This window comes from Protopterus annectens, chromosome 7.part0 (genome assembly GCF_019279795.1).
Source record: "Protopterus annectens isolate FY-2018-M chromosome 7.part0, PAN1.0, whole genome shotgun sequence".
NCBI lineage: Eukaryota > Metazoa > Chordata > Ceratodontiformes > Protopteridae > Protopterus > Protopterus annectens.
Genome location: NC_056739.1, coordinates 513,903,022 through 513,920,547, shown reverse-complemented (window position 1 = coordinate 513,920,547; position 17,526 = coordinate 513,903,022). Strand labels below are relative to the sequence as shown.

Genomic DNA, 17,526 nt, shown 5'->3' with positions numbered 1-17,526 from the left:
GTTGTTAACCACATGCAGTGCTTTGTATTTTTCTCCCCTGAACCTCAGCTGCCTCCCTTCTGCCTACTTGGTCAACATTTCTGCATCCTTTCTTTGATTCTTATACTCCCTGTGGTCATCCGATTGAAATGCGCAAATTCTAAACACATCTCCTTGCACTTACTGGCCAGGAAGCTGTTAAAGCAGGCCCACAAAATCTCTAAACAGATAACACTCATGCTGAAAAGGTTTTTGTAAGTGCAAAATCAAGCACCACATAACAAGCATTGCCCTCCTACATTCACATGCAGGAGGCTTTATCTTCGACCCCCCAGCCACATGCTTTACTTTTATATTCTGTGATCACAGAGGTCATTCAGAAAAAATCAGGAAAAAAAAAAACAAAACAATGGCTGCCCTCCTTTCTGGGTTGGTACAGCCTTAGATGGTACATTACATGAAATTCTGAGTGAAGATACATTAGTACTAATAGTAACAAGACTTTCCCTGCCTTGGCTGTTAGGTCAGTAGTTCTTCATATTTTTATGGGTACCACAGGTGCTGTAATGCAGTCCACAGGCACTTCCGCTCTGACAAAAACACTCCAAAGAAGCCAAATGAACTGCTCAGCACAGCTGTTGTTTGAACTATTATTTATTCTACCATATAAATCCAAACTGGTACCTCGGCCGTTTAACTTCACAGGATTCTGTGAAGGCAAATGGCCAAGGTACCAGATTGGCTTTACATGGTGGAATAGTTCAAAAACAGTTGTGCTGAGCAGTTTGTTTACCTTCTTTGGAATGTTTTTGTGAGTTGCAGTATATTTTTCATTTACTTCTGCTCTGATCAACGTTCCTTTAAAGATCTTTGTTGTAGGGTCTGCCAAAATAATAGCCAGATTCTTTAAGAAGCCTGGAATGAAAACTGATCTAATCTTTGTGTCTTTTTTTCTCATTGTTGACAACTCCCTCTGCACACATCCTGTTTGTGTTTCCCGGTGTCATTCCATTTCCTTGTCTCACTCCTTTTGAAGACTGAGGTAATATATTCATTCACTATGCCTGCTTTTTCTCAATATTGTTTGATCTCTTTCTCACCTTTAAAGGGCTAGCATTGTCCCTCCCTTTCCTCTTTCTAATATTTAGTTAAGTCATTTGCTCCCTCTTCCTGATCCCTCTGCCATCTGCCTTTCTGCTTACACCACTGTTGCCCTAATTACCCTGTTGCCTCTCTGCTAGCCTCCTTGTATTGTGCTTCATCCACCTCCCATCCCACTTCCTTTCTCCTCTTGTTTACATTGTATTTTGCTCTAATTGCTCGTCTCCATCCTTGACTTATTCTGTAGTTGTCTGCTCTCACAGTCACGGTCTCCTAATCCACCTATGATCTTCATTTACTACCTTTTTTAGATTCTTTTCCTTGTCGTTTTGGCTAAAACCAGACAGGAACATTGACTATGTTTTTTTTAAACTTTATAGTACCAGTTTACAATATTTCTTAGCTTTGGTGTAGTATTTACCCTCTGTCTCAACAGATTGAGCCTCAGTACATTTGTACTTATAATGTTGATTTCACTTTTTTTTTATTTGCTGTTTGGGGCTAATTTCAATTTATCCATTGGTTTTATAATGGTGTTATTTCTTTTTCCGTGTTTTATTTTTAGTTCTTCTTTAAAAACAGTCACATTTGCATGTTTAATATTTCCCATAGTCTAGACTGGGTGTGCTAATTTGAATGTTTGACATGGAAATTCTTTTGACTGCATAGCAATGATCTCTGTGTATTGGCAGATATTTAGAAGATGCATACACACAAGCTGAAGTCTTGTATCCATTTAATTCAAAACAGATCCTTTATGCATAGTATGATCTCATATTGTTATTTCTCTTTCTATATGCATGTGTAAAAGGGATTAAAGCATATTTAATTAGCCCCAAATTCTCAAAGACAGTTGAACAAAATTTCTAGCTGCAGATGTGTAAATATATGTGTATCTATCCATTAAAATCTACATATATCTAGCTATATCTTTGTATGTATATATATATATATATATATATATATATATATATATATATATATATATAGATATATATATATATAAATATATATATATATATATATATATATATATACACACATGTTAAATAAAATCAAGAGATCAATGCACAGGAGGTTCAGGTTCAAAAGTTTACTAGTGTACACCAGGAGGCAAAAAATGTACAAGTACAGAATTTTGTCTGACATGAAACAGGAAGTACACAATTTTTATAGTTACTTACATTCAAGTTGTGCCCACCTTACTGACGTGGTCAGTCACAGGGCATCTACATCACTTTAGCTTACAGTATTCTATTCATAAAATAATGCTGATGCTGTATATTTAAAAAAGTTTTCCTCTGGTAACAATACTGCCTTGCTTACCACCTGGTCAGACATAATGTCTTTCTGTAAAGTTACTCCTTCAAGGTTTCAGACTAGTTCAAATGCAATAGCAGATTCAGTCTTTTAATACACTTCTTTGTTCCCCTGTAACACTTTCCCAACAGCTGCATGTTATCTAGTAACACATGCACAAGGCCAAACATCCCAGCAGGAAGGAGCAGAAGATTTTCATTATTTCACATATTTAATTTCCTGACCCAGCAGATAATCATTTGTGAAAAGCATAAACATTAGAACTTGCTTGAGCTAGCAGCTGCCAGGGTCAGAGGCCAACTTGCAACAAGGCACACTGCAGTTTCAAAAACTTCTTGCAATTACACATGAATTCATCTCTTGGTTATATCATTAATAGAATAAAATGCATTACATACTACTTTGTTTTTAAAACTAGCACTTCACATATATTCAAATACATATTTCTCTAACATTTTCCCTCCTATTAATACTTTTTATTCTATTTTGAAGTATGCATAATGTCATTTCGTCTCCTAACCTCTTCCACTAAGGATTTTCAGCTAGGTGAGTCATCTGATCTATACTTCAGAAAAAGTTTCATCTGAGATTAATTTTTCAATCTCAATATCTTGGTACAAGGTTTCAGTAACAGATGCATCAATAAAATCTTTGATTAATCTTTTCATGCAGGGAATTCCACAACAAACACATGCTCCTAATAGAAGTAAACCCACACAGATGGCGATCAGAATATTCATTAGGATGGAACCCCACCCCCCAAATAAATTCTGGAAGAAGTCCATCAGTGGGTTTGGGCCTGGGTTCAGTCATGGCTGATACCTGCTGAATTACCTCTAGGTGGTTGTTAATTTTGTGCCTGTTGTCCGGAATAAACGCACAGCACTCTTCTTTGATAAGCGCGCATGTACCACCCCTCGCCGCTAGGGTGAAGTCAAGAGCCATTCGATTTTGCAGCACAACAGTTCTCATTGCATTCAGTTCATCAGTCACCAGTTCTAGGGCAGAGAAAGTTGCATTACTCATTACTTCAAGAAGTTTCGACAGCTTCCTCAACTCCCAGATTGATTTGACTGCTCCATATGCTGGGAATATTCCTGCCCAAGATATAACACTGTCACCCAAGTCCATATGAGTCAATTTGCTTTTGTCTTTTACGGTATTAAGGTTTTTCCAGCCAGCTTCGAACCGTCCTACTGGATTTACAGGTTTCTCGATTGGACCTTCAGGTTTTCGGGCTGCTTCTCTCACGTTTTGTATCTTACCCAAAGGTAATTCTGCAGTATGTCTTATAGCCGGAACCAGATAACCCAAAAAACAACTGCCGGACCAATTCTCAGGTAGCCATTTGTATGCTTTTTTCCCACAAATAAAATAACAATTTTCTACTTTAGTACTAATACGCATTAACCCTGCATGAAACATTTTCTGGTCTGTAACTGACAATTGTTTAAATAAAACAGGATTCTTGCGAATTTCATTCATGGTTGTTTTCATTGAGTTCAAATACGAGTCATAATTAGTATTGCATAAAGTATTGCCATTACTAGTCTTAATATAACACCGATAAGATATCGTTATATTACAATTGCTCCAGCCCACCTGGAGAGTATCATTTTTATAGAAACATACAATTCCCTTTTGTGTGACAGGTAAAAATAAAGCTATTTTGTCCTGTGATCTCACAGTCTCTGTGTCAAAAAGCAAATTCTCCCAAGTCTCATTTATCCCCAGAGGGACAGCGGACATTAACAGTCCTCCATATGCTGTTGGTATAACTGTACAAACCCAGCAATTTGAAATGTTCATAGTCTCTGCATATACACGCTTCATGGCTAGGTATGTGTTAAAATTTGGATGCCAGTCTATAGATGTTTCGTCACATCTTCCCACTATTACTTGTGTGGTTGAGTGTAGGAAAAACCACAACAAGAGGAAACTTGTCACAATTATAGTCAATAAATGCATACTCAACAAAATGATTATGCAACATCTTTGGGGTTGGTCTGCATTTCTATTCGCTTTATTCTTGGCCATTTTGCCCTTGTTGTACATCAGTCACAAAGTTTTTATCAAGTTGAAAGTTTTTTACTGGTTTGCAATGTGTCAAATGGACCCAGGACATCCTCTCAGCCACTCTGACTGCAGTAGGCGTTGCCAACAGTACCTGGTACAGTCCTTCCCACTTTGGACTCGCCCAATTCTTCCTCTTCATCACTTTTAACCACACCCAAGTTCCCGGAGCCAGAACTGCTTCCACCGGTCTGGTCTGTTCTTTATCTGAAAAAGAGGTAAACTGCAAAACAGATTTATTTGTTAACAGTTTCCTCATATAACTAGCCAATGAACTGTCAGCCTCTTGCTCTGCAGGCATGAGAGCTTTCCACTGAGGCACATAATATGCTCTCCCAAAAAACATTTTGAAGGGAGTCAAACCCTTCACATTTGGAACCGTTCTCATACTCAGCAGTGCTAAAGGCAAACAGTATATCCAACTCTTCTGGGTCTTCCTAAGCTTGTTCTTCAAGACCCCATTGTACCTTTCCACCAGTCCTGCTGACTGTGGGTGGTAGGCACAATGATTTTTCAAGGAGATTCTGAAAAATCTTCCAAGTTGCTGGATGGTCTGGTTAACAAAATGTGTGCCATTGTCACTATAAATCCTTTCCAGTATGCCAAATCTAGGGATTACTTCTTTTATCAGGGCTTTCGCCACTGTTGCTGCATCCGGATTTTTGGTTGAAAAAGCTTCTACCCATTTAGAAAACATATCTACAATGACTAGGCAATATTTTTTCCCTTCACATTTGTTCAACTCTATGAAATCCATACAAATAGTATGGAACGGATACGGTGGTGTAGGAAAACTTCTTTGTATAGGTTTAAATGCTCCTTGTGCATGGTGCTTGTTACAAGTATGACAAGCTGCACAAAATTTTTTTGTATAATTTGTGAATCCATATGTTTGGAATCCATATGTTTGGAATGTTCGGTTTACTAACTGTACCATCCCCCCTGTTGAGACATGGCACTGCCCATGGCTCAACAAAGCTGCATATCTAAATAAATTAGACGGCAATATCGTTTTTTTCTCTTTGGAAATGTACAGTCCATTTTCAAGAATTGCGCCTTGTTTTTCCCATTTTTGTTTTTCTGTTTTGTAGTAAGCATCTGCATTGTTTTCAACATGTCTAAATCTAAAATCTCAGAGGGTTGTAATTCCTCATTCAAAAGTAAAGTTTCTGAGTCTGAGGCCGCTTGCTTTGCAGCTGCATCAGCTCTCGCATTGCCTTTCGAAATCCTATCCTGTTGTTTTGTATGAGCTACACATTTGCAAATAGCTACTTTAGTAGGTAACTGGATAGATTCTAATAATTCCAAAATAAAGTGCACATGATTAATTGGTTTTCTACTAGATGTTATCATTCCCCTATTTTTCCATTGTTGCACAAATACATGTACTGTAGCGAAAGCATACTGACTGTCAGTATATATGTTTACACATTTGTCTTTTGCTAAAGTACATGCTCGTGTTAAAGCTATCAATTCTGCTGCTTGTGCAGACAAGTTATGTGGTAAGGATTGGGCTTCTAAAATTTCAGTATCTGTAACTACTGCAAACCCCACTAGATTCTTCCCTGTAGGGCCCCTTCTGCATGAGCTGTCCAAGTAATATGTCACCTCGGCATTATCCAAGGGCATATCTGTGAGATCTTGTCTAGGCAAGGTTAACTGTTCAATTTCCTGCAGGCAGCTGTGCAGTGTGCCATCTGCAGGAGTTGGGAGTAATGTTGACGGATTTAATGTTGTACATCATTCAATTGTCATATGAGGTTGGCTCAGCAGTATAGTCATACATAAAAGATGTCTAGCAGGAGAAAGATATGCTACTTTTTCTTGCAGTAAAATTATCGCGACTGCATGAGGCACTCTCAATGTGAGAGGGTGGAATAATACCACTGAGGCCGAGGCCTGTACTGCCATTGCAGCTGCGACCACTGCTTGTACGCAGTGAGGCAAAGATTGTGCCACTGGGTTTAACTGTGATGAATAATAGGCTATGGGGCGTTGCTTATCCCCATGTTGTTGCATCAGCACTGACGTCATATATCCTTGCTTGCAATCTACGGTCTGAAAGAACCGTTTGTGATAATTTGGGAGTCCTAAAACTAATGAAGAAGCTATTAACTGCTTCAATTTGCAGAAAGCTGTTTCTGCTTCGGGTGTCCATTGTAATAAATCTTGTGCTGCCATTGGTGTTTTATATATCAAGTCAGTTAGTAGAGCAGACTCCAAAGCATAGTTTGGTATCCAACTCCGACAAAAATTAGTTGTCCCCAAGAAGGACATCATTTCCTTCTTGGTTGCTGGTGTGGGTGCTTGTAAAATTGCTGTCTTTCTATCCTCGTCTAATATTCTACTTTCATTGGATATCGCATATCCTAGGTATCTGACTTTTTCCAGAGTTGTAACTTACTTTTGTTTACTTTGTGTCCTTGTGTTGCTAAGAATTTCAATAGCGCTATAGTATCTTCCCTGCATTGCTGCTGGGTGGGGGCTGCTGGCAAGTTGTCATCTACGTAAAGTAGAATTTGACTACCTCCTGGTGGGGTAAACCCTGCCAGGTTGCTAGCCATTTCTTGTGCAAATATTGTTGGGCTCTCACAGTATCCCTGTGGTAGTCGAGTATAGGTATACCTTTTACCCTGAAATGTAAATGCAAACCAGTACTGACTATCAGGATGTATAGGTAATGAAAATAAAGCATTAGAGATATCTACCACAGAGAAATATTTCTGTTGGGGCTTTAAGTCATTTAACAAAGTATGTGGGTCTGGCACCGTGGGTGCTCTGGGTATCACTGCATTGTTTACAGCTTGTAAATCTTGAACCATCCGCCATTCCCTGTTTGCTTTTTTAACAGGAAATAGAGGTGTATTACATGGTGAATCAGGAGATTCTACCAGTACTCCTTCCCTGAGTAATGCTGCTATTATAGGCTTGATTCCTATTTCTGCATCTTTCCTCAAAGGGTATTGTCTTTTCTGTGGCCTAAATGCTGACTTCGGTGTAATTGTAACCGGTCCTGCTGTTTGAATAAGTCCTACGTCTGACTTGCCTGTTGACTAAAGAGTTATTGGTATGTCACATAAGGCTTTCTCTTCTTCTAATAAAAATGCTAATCAGCTGTCCTCGCTAGATTGCAAGTGTACAGCCGGGTGCGTCTGCGTCAACCAATTCAACTTTTGTTTCTGTATCCCCTGTTCTGACAATTCTAAGTCAGTCTGTTTCTCCCATCTCGTTACCTTCTCTCCTAAGTCTGCCCATTTTACTTTTTTGTTCTTGGTCAAGCTGACATGTGGCAGTCGACTTGATCTATATATTGCACGGAATTCTTGAGGTAATGAACAGCTAACTACACTGTTCCCCCTCAGTATCCCAATACAAAGTACGTAATACTAATCTAGTTGCACAATTTTTGAACAATTCTTGCTCGTTTCTCTATCATGTCCTGGTGTATTACAGTAGTGTAGAGTACAGTGTAACAAATGCTGTTGATCTGTGTCAAGGGAGGGGGCTTTACTGATGGCTACGTTCATCAGTTCCTCGGTTACTGCCCCTGGACCAGTCGTAACTAGGTCCTGGCTGTACCAATAAAAAGTTTCACCCTCTGATCTCACCACAAAGGTATCCATTTGCCTCTGTGCCTCCATACCCTGCACAGTCGGAACTACTGCTATGCCAAATATCTGCATAAGGTCCCTACCCAATAGGTTCACTGGACATTTTGCAGAAACAACAATCTTACTTCTTTGAGTCATACCTGAAACAGGGTCAGTTCTTGCTATATCATGGGAAAGTGGTTCCCTGTATAGCTGTCCATTCGCAGCTTTCACTAATATATAATCAGGTGATTCAGAATGTTCTGGTAACTTGGAGGGGTGTATCTCAAGGTCCGTGATTCTCCTGAGTCACACAGGAATTTGACTTCCCTTCCCTCCACCAGAAGTGTAACTTCCGGTTTCATGTCTGCTAAGTAGAGCTCTAGGCTCAATTATGCTAAATCCAAAATTTCACTTTCTTCATCCTCCATATCTACTTGCACTTCCTCTATTCCTTCTATCACATTTACGTTTGTTGTCTGTTTATTAACTTCTCCTGATGATTTCTGACTTCTGCATGATGTATCTTCACTATCATATAGTCAGTCCTCATCTCCCTTGTCTTCTGTGATTACCTTTTTATTTTGTTTACAACCCCTTGCTAGATGTCCCTTCTTCCCGCACTTAAAGCATTCACCTCTCTTTTTCCTTTCCTCAAAATCTTCTGACCGTTTGTCAGACTGTTTATTTCCCTGGGCATTTTTCTTTCCCTTTTTGCCTGACTGTAATACAAATACTTCAGCTCCATCTTCAGCAGTGAAGACTTGCGCCTTCTTCTTCTTCTTGCTATTAAAATGTCTTTCAGCATGCCTAGCATATTCAAGTAAGGCTTGTAGCCTACCTGTTCGATGATCTATCATATGCTTCGTAATGAAGCTACTGATAGGTGCAATGCAACCTTTTAAAAATGCATTTTTCAATTGTTGTTCATACGGGGAATCATTCGCTTGATTTTCAGGAACTGTCATACCACTATGGTTATTAAAACATTCCAATAATCTAGCATAGTACCCATCTACTGTCTCATTTTCCTGTTGTATGCATTGGTTAATGCAAGTCCAGTCTGCTCTAGGCTTCCATTTCTCAGAGATTCGGTCTGTAAGACCTTTCACTCTATTGTCTAGTTCTGCGTCACTATGTGGGAGTGGTTTAAGCTCTGTTAGTAGACCTGTACAGCCAAAAGTATCGGTAATGCTGTCTTATACAGATGACGTGAATAGGTTGAAGGATATGGTTAAGAATAATTGGCATATTTTGGTCACTGATGAATGAACATCTGCAGTAGTGGGGGCACAACCCCGTTTTATGCATAAAAATAAAAAGAACTTACAACAGTTTTTATGTTATCCTCAGTTATACACACAGGTGATAGATATGCCTAAGGGCATGCATAAATGTGGACATTGTGCACAGTGTCGATTTTTGGATGAATCATTATTTTTTAGACATCCCGAAACAGGATATCTTTAGCAATTGAGAGCAGCAGCTGACTGTCAGACTAAACATGTAGTTTATGTTGCACATTGCATAGTATGTTTTAAGTTCTACATTGGAAAAACAAATAGACACTTACGTGAACGTATTAGGGACCACATATATTGTACTACTAAGAGATATGATTTTAGTGCATTAGCCAAATATACGATGTTGATGGGTGAAGACCATAGATTTTTATTCCAAGTCCTGTATGTATTAAGGGACAATGGTAGGATTGGGGACATGACTAATATGGTTGAAATGATAGAACTACAATGGATTCTTAGATTGGGTACCCATAGGGGGTACAGAGTTAATGAGAGTGTTCCACTTAAACCTGTCCTTAAATCCAGAAGACCACAAAAGAAAAAGAGTATGAATCTATGTGGGGCAGATGGGATAGATCACAATTTATAAATATATATACATATATATAAGAGCATTTGTACATATGTAAGGAGTCTCTATAATATAATATTTATAATTCTATATTTTACAGTTTATAATGTCTATAAATATATGTTTTTCTAATGCCCTTTCTCTTTTATGCATTTCTCCTTTAAGAGTCAATTAGTTTTGAGGGCTTTTTTTAGTAATGTGATTGGATGAAATGTAGTTTGTGTTGTATTTAAACTGTTCTTATTCAGTGATGTTTGTCTGATGAAGCAATTTTTATAGTTGTGATAGAGCTTACAAATAAACTAATTTTATTTATTTATTTACTGCTTTTTGGATTTTCTCCATTTCCTCACACTTGGGATTTTTATACTTCTTGAACTTTGTTCGATTTGCTGTTGGGGTTTGTTTGATATATATATATATATATATATATATATATATATATATATATATATATATATATATATATATATATATATATATATATATGGTTCCCCTTCACAATCTCGAATTACTGAATGCTCGAAATTCAGTAACTCAAGACTGTAAAGTCGAACCAACAAAAATCCCGAAACCTACAAGCACAAAAACAAAAAGCCCCGAACATACAGAACACATGCACCACACAACACGCACACCATACAACCCACATCACAAAAGCTACAAGTCCTACACTACCTGCACCAGGGGGGTAAGCCCCCCTGCACCCCCCACACCCCCCTACTTATATAGTCTAACTCCGAGATCGCATTAATGCGCAAAATAAAAACCACACAGCCATTTTACACTGCCTCACACACACACAAATACAGACACATCTCACACTCATACTCCCACCTCCCTACCCTAACCCACACACACAACTTACAAAACACACACACACACTCACTTACCCTCACTTGCGTAAAGCATCCCGACTCACACACTTCCCATCCCGAAGCTGACATGCATAAGCACAAATTCAAGATATTTTAATTTGCGCTTACGCAGATTCGCACTTATGGGTTTTCGACTTTACAGTCTCGAGTTACTGAATTTTGAGTATTCAGTAATTCGAGATTGTGAAGGGGAACCATATATATATATATATATATATATATATATATATATATATATATATATATATATATATATATATAGTTTGACAACACACACATATATACTTACACACACATGGTAATTAAACTACAAAGAGTTGATGTCTTTGATTCATTGTTAGTAATGTTTGAAAGTGACTGTGAAATAAAATTGGAAAATTGTCATCAGCTTAGGTAAAATAATATATTTATCTTGGCCTATATCTGAAATACGAGTGTGGTTTGTTTAATCTTGCCTAATGGTTAATCAAGTAGCATCTCTGCTGCTTTTGTATTTTAATTTATTATACTAATGAAGGGCATTCTGCCAAAAACTGCTTTTGTTAATAAATTATTTGTTGGTTTAACCTGCAACTGTGATGATTGTATCTTGCAGTTTCTTCAGAGAAACAACTTTAGAGTAGTCCTATTACATCTACAGAACAAACTTTAAGCAAAAAGTAGGAGAAAATACAGTAAAAGTTAGTCATCTTCAGATGTTAACAGTTGGATAACATGGGTTGCCTGACCTCAACACTCAAGTCATTTGTCATAAATTAAATATTTTAAGGGAAAGGATGCTTCCTTGTGAAGAAAAAGCGGATGAATATGCAACAGTTCTGACTAAACTGAATGAAAATCAATGGCTCCGAGGGAAGTTGGAGGAAGATTTTAGACAGCAAGACAGAAAAAAAAACAATCTTTGTTTCAAGACCAACAGGAAGAAAGACATCTTTTGTATGGCTTTTGAAAAAAAGTGCTGAATCTTAAAGTAACACAAAAAGGAAAATAATTTTCAGAGAAAAAAAGCACATGGAACACAACTTAAGGTTTAAGGTTGAAAATGGGTGTGATTGAGATGGAGACTTGCTCAGGGAGGTTTTGGTCAGTGCCCAACAGCTGAAAGCAAAAGGCTGGTCTAAGGGAGTATGTGATCAGAGAATGACTACAGATTTCAACATCCTAGATAGCTTCAATATGGGGATCTTCCAGGTGTACAGAGGAGAATGGTTGAGTGTAGAACCAACCAAACAAAAAGACCTTGACATGTGTTTTGCTTTTTCTAGTCTTTGTTGTAAAGGAGTGGATACTGGAGATGTCTTGGTGAATGGAATGGTAATGTGCAGTGATATGTGGTCATGAGTAATACAGTGTTAGTACAAAAATTTCTTCCCACAGCAGATGGAGTTTGGGCCAGTTAGTGATTTTAAGAAGACAAATTTTGAAGTTGTACCTCACACAAAGTTACTTGTGTCATAATAGACGATCAACTGAAATTTGATCTTCCTATTCAAAAGTGCATAAAAATAATGCACCAAAAAAGGCATGCTATGTAGATCACAAAGATTGTTTACAAACTCCTGAAGAGTTACTCTAGCTAATACATACCTTCATTCTTCTCTACTATATGCCTTACCAATTTTCACCAACAGTGAGATCACCCCAAGATCAAAATTTGAGTTCTGCTGTAACAAAGTAGCTACATTTGCAGACAATCAGTCATACAACTCCCACCACTGCTACGTCCTCAGATATTTAAACCTGCTTGAGTTACCTCACTACCTCAAGTTCATCCAAGTCCTCTTTGCTCATAAAATGGTATACAAATCCTCATCTTGCCAAGCAACCAGTACCATTCTTAACCATTACCTCCCTAATCACCCTGTTCACTCATCTGAGAAACACCCCCTTGAAATCCATAAACCAAAAAAATCTATCTATCAGGGCCAATATTCCTACTCGGTAGCCATGGTCTAGAACAGTATTCCTACAGAGATTTCCCCTTAACCCCTGACACTTCCCGTTATTCTGTCCTTCTCTTCCTTTCTCTCCCCTGTCTTCCTTCTTCCCCTTGCTCTTCTTTTTCACCCTTTCCTTTCCTCCCATCTCTTATTAGACAAAGCACTAGCTACTTCCCCCTATAGCTCCCTACTTTAACTCCGTCTTCTAACCTCCCCTGACCTGCAAAATCTCTTTCCTTAGTCTTTTGCCCATATTAAAAATGCTTAACATCTTTACTATCGGTTATCACTATTGATTGTACTTTACTAGGTGATCATTATCCTATGATTGCTGTTTTAATATTCACTGTATGATTTTTCTGATCTGACTTTTATTTATGTCGATTCTACTGTTTGTTAATGGCCTTCATGTGATAATAATATGTAATTTATTAATTGAACATTATATGTTGGAGCTTTTCTTCCCCAGGCCTACACTGAAAATGGGATACATGCCAGTCGGACTTTCCCAGTAAACAAATGCCAAATAAGTAAATAAACAAGTAAATACATGTCATTAATATAGATTGCTTATCATGCTGTCTTTGTTTTAATCTTAGTCATTTAACGATGTGAGTTCTAGTGAAGGAGACTGAAGATTTTATTGCTGGCTAGGTGAAACAGAGGTGAAGTGTGAAGCTGAATGTTGGATGGATAGTGGGATATGAGGACAAAACTGAGGTGGAAGAGAATCGCATGAGAACAAGCTAGACTGTTTTGTGAGTAGTTGCTTTCAGCATGATAGGGATAGACAGTAGATCAATAGTGCAGCACAGTTTTAGGGAGGAAGTGAGTAGAAGGTGGTGGAACAGAAGAATGACATGGAGAGCTCAAACAGGACCTTGATGAGGGCATATTGTGTTGCTGAAGAGAAGAAGATGCTTAGAGAAGGAAGACTAAGAAGCTGCAGCAGCAGGAAGTGTGAGACAGAAAACCCTATTATCACTATGAGAGAGACAAATGGGAGGAAACGGGTGATGGAGGATAGAGAGATCCATTCCCAAATAACAGCATCAGCAGCTTGAATGAGGCTACAGTTAATGACGGCCAGGAACTCGTAGATTGGGAAGAGAGACACTGATGATAAATGTTGCAGAGTGGAAGTGATTTGATGGGACTCGTTTTCAGAAGTGGAAAGATTACCAGAATTGTGACCTTTCCTGATGCACCGTTTGTGATAATTAATACTTATTTACTAACAGATGAATGTGACCACTGAGAGTGGTGTGAAATGTATTTAATTTAATAATTGATTGTAAAGACCAGAAATGAGAGAGTACCAGGAGAGAAGTTTGTGGAAGTCTGCATGTTGTCAAAGAAAGGGAATGATACAGAATGGGGAGGGTCGTCTAGGCTGTAGGAAGGAGCCATTGAGGGGTTACATAACACATACGTAAATGCGACCATCACCGTTGGTAATATGGTAAGGGGATTCACAGCATGCATCACATTTGGTAATATAGAAAGGGGCTTTAAGCCATGCATTACCATCAGTAATATAGTAGGGGGATTCAAGTCATGCATCACCATCGGCAATGTAGTAAGGGGATTCAAGCCATATATCACCATCTGTAAAGTAGTAAGGGGATTCAAGCCATGCATCACCATCGGTAATATGGTAAATGGGATTCAAGACATGCTTAAAGGGGTGAAATATCAGAGACTGCAAGATGTGCGAGTTGCTAAAAAAGTAGAGGGGAATAAAAGGGGAGCAGCAGATTAAAGAGTGAAATGTGCCTTTGAGAAATAAGAGTGTAAAGGAAGGGTTTAGGAAACAGGAGTTGATAATGCAAAAAAGTAAGGGCTCTAAGCAGTATGCAATAGGGTAGAGGAGGGTAACATAATATAGGCATCCTGACCATCTGCTGATGAAGGGTACTGGGTCTAAGAGCACTGCTGGTCAGGAAGCATACAGGTGTGCAAGGGAAGATAGCAGGGAAGGATTGTCGGTTTGCTGAGTTATGTATCTGTAGAGGGCAGTATGACAGAAGGAGAATGGTAAAAGTAAAGGGGAGAGAAGATGCTAACATGGAGAGGGGAGGTATGTGTCTGTACTGATGCAGTATTATCAAGGAAAAGGGGTAAAACAAATGGTGTGAAGATGCAAAGATGGTGAGTGACCAACTATTTTAGAGGTCAGATCAAGGTTCATTGAAGGGAAGTTAACTGCAGTGGCCAGCAGAGAAAGAGGTCAGAGGTGTAAAGATAACAGTAAGCTGGAAAGGCAGGAGGGTGAGAGAAAGGGGTCCCATTCAAGAGGGGAAACAGAAGAAGAGGGGTAGTGTGATTCAGATTTCTAAATCTGGAATACTGAGGTATAAATGCTTTGATGAAAAAGAGCAGAATGATAGAAAATTGTGTAGAATAGTGTGATGGAGAGATGTTGTAGGAAACAAAGCTGAAAATAAAGGAAATGGAAAACTTGATGTTGAAAGATTAAGTAAAGTCATGAGAATAGCATGGGGAGAGTTAAAAGGAGGTAGTGTTTAAATGTATTTAAATGGCAGGTTAAAAGAGAATGGAGAAGATAAGAATGGAATTGTAATATGGGACATAGTGACAAAGTTTGGTAGTTTTTATTTAGCTGAATATGGTTAACAAATGTGTTTCTAGTGCTTTGTATAGAGATAGAATTATATTTTCGCAGAAATGTCTTTTAGGTGTAGAGCAATTAGAGGGCTAATGGAGGAAGGATGTGGTAGGACATATTGGGAAAAGAAATGGACTGGGGTGAAGTTTACTTTTTCAGTTGACTTAAAGCTTAGCAGAGTGGTGAAAGGAAGGGGTATTATAAGGGTCATAGATAAAAGAGAGAGAGGTGTGTATAATCTTGCAGATGTTTGGATGGACATAGAATGGAAAAAAGGAAGGGAAGCAAATTAAGATCAGAGAGGAAGGAGGGAATTTGAGAGCAGAGGAGGTAAAAAAAAAGAGCTGATAGAATCAAACAAATGAGACACAGAAAAGTGGGTCTACTTGACATGACCCAAATGGCAGTAGACCGACTTTCAAATAACCAAGACCAAAGGAGCAAAGTTTCATATGAGTGAAACTTCACTATACTGACATTCAGAAGACTGAATGTTTGAAATGCTGACTTTCCAAGTTGAGTGGAACAGGAAAATCTACTCATTTCTGCACTGTAGTGTGATCTCGGAGTTGGTATATTTAATTTGCAGAGTGGTTGTGGGAGATGCAGGTGGGCGCATCAACCTGCTAAAACATAAAAGTAGACAGGAAATAATTTTAAGTCTTGAATTTAAGAATTTGTAATGAACATGCCGGTGCTGTAGATATTGTCATGACTATTCAGTAGGATTTTGTTTGAATATGTGGGTATTGGTTGGTGGGCAGGTGTAGGTGAGGTTAGGGACATAGTTTGAGTTCTTAAAGTGGTAGTGTACTGTTGCTGTGGTGTAATTTATTAGTTTCATATTTCCATTTAATGGGAGGGAAGTCCAACTGTTACTGTGTCAGTTTTGTGTACGTCAGGCCTTTAACTTGTCAGGTTTCTGGATTTTCGTTTTTCTGGTCTCGGTTATTTGAAAGTCGGTCTGCTGACATTTCGAACATGTGAAGTAGACCCCAGACATGTATGTGGATGAGAACTACATGGTAAGATGCTTTAAAAGTAGCATAATGGGATGAGGGTGATGATAGAGGGAAGCATTGATTACTAGGAATTGTAGGAGGGGAGAAAGTTACAAGAAGTTTGGATATGAAGGGGCTAAGGGGAAAATTGAAAATTATTTTGATTTATTGAAAATGGAGAATAGAGTTATGTTGAAAACTTGACAGGAAAGAGAGATGTTTTTGTGGAGGGGAAGATGGATGAGCTGCTAGCATGGAATCTGAAGGGTAGGAGATAGAAAAACAGGAATGTAATTTTCAGGAATAACATTACATTATGGTAGATTTCTCTGAAAGATCATTAGTAGTGAACTGGGGGAAGAGAGATGAACAAAACAGATGAAGTAGGATCAGGGTTTTGAAGGAAGAACACGGAGGTGGCAACGTATGGGTATGAACAGAGAGAGCTTTTGGATTGGGAAAATGGGTAAACCATTAACAGAAAGAGTAGAAGATATTAACTGTTCAAGGAAATAATAGGAGAATTATCAGAGGTGCAGAATGTATTATTGAGGGGAGGAATGTTCTCTGATCTTTGGGAAAAATAAGAACACTGGAACAACCTAAGGGGAATGAGCAGGCAAGTGAACCAATTAGTTATTTACTCATATCATTGATTAAAGCTGATCTAAATATTTTAGCAAATTTATTGGTGAGAGCTGAGGGATCAGAGACTGCAAGATATGTGAATTATGTGTGGCGAGAAATCAGATGAGCTTTGTAAAAGGAACAAGGTCATTGAAAATGTGGCAGCTTCTGATTGCTTTTCTCAAAGAAATAAGATGAAGGAAAGGATGGAGGTGTGAGATGATTCTTTTTGCCAAAGAAGGAATTTGATTTGTTGGAGCTGAAGTGCACATACATATTGTTAGAGAAGTATGGAGTAGGGGAAAGGTCTGCAAGATCTTTAGGAGCTAGGTAAGAGAGTTGTATAAGGAGCTATGTTTAGAAGTGATGGTAATTATGACGTCCTCTAGATGTATTAAGGGAGAGGGTTATGAGACGAGACTGACCACCATTCTAGTACTTGGGGGAGAAGTCTTGTCAAGGGGAGAGAAGGCGGCGGGGGATGAGAACTAGTGGCATTCCTTTTATTTGTCT

General features: G+C 38.4%; 1 protein-coding gene across 2 annotated transcripts in view; it reads left to right on the top strand.

Moving 5' to 3' along the window:
• LOC122806578 (autophagy-related protein 16-1-like) overlaps positions 1-17,526 on the top strand; it is a 291,263-nt gene that overhangs the window by 77,887 nt on the left and 195,850 nt on the right. The window lies entirely within an intron of this gene.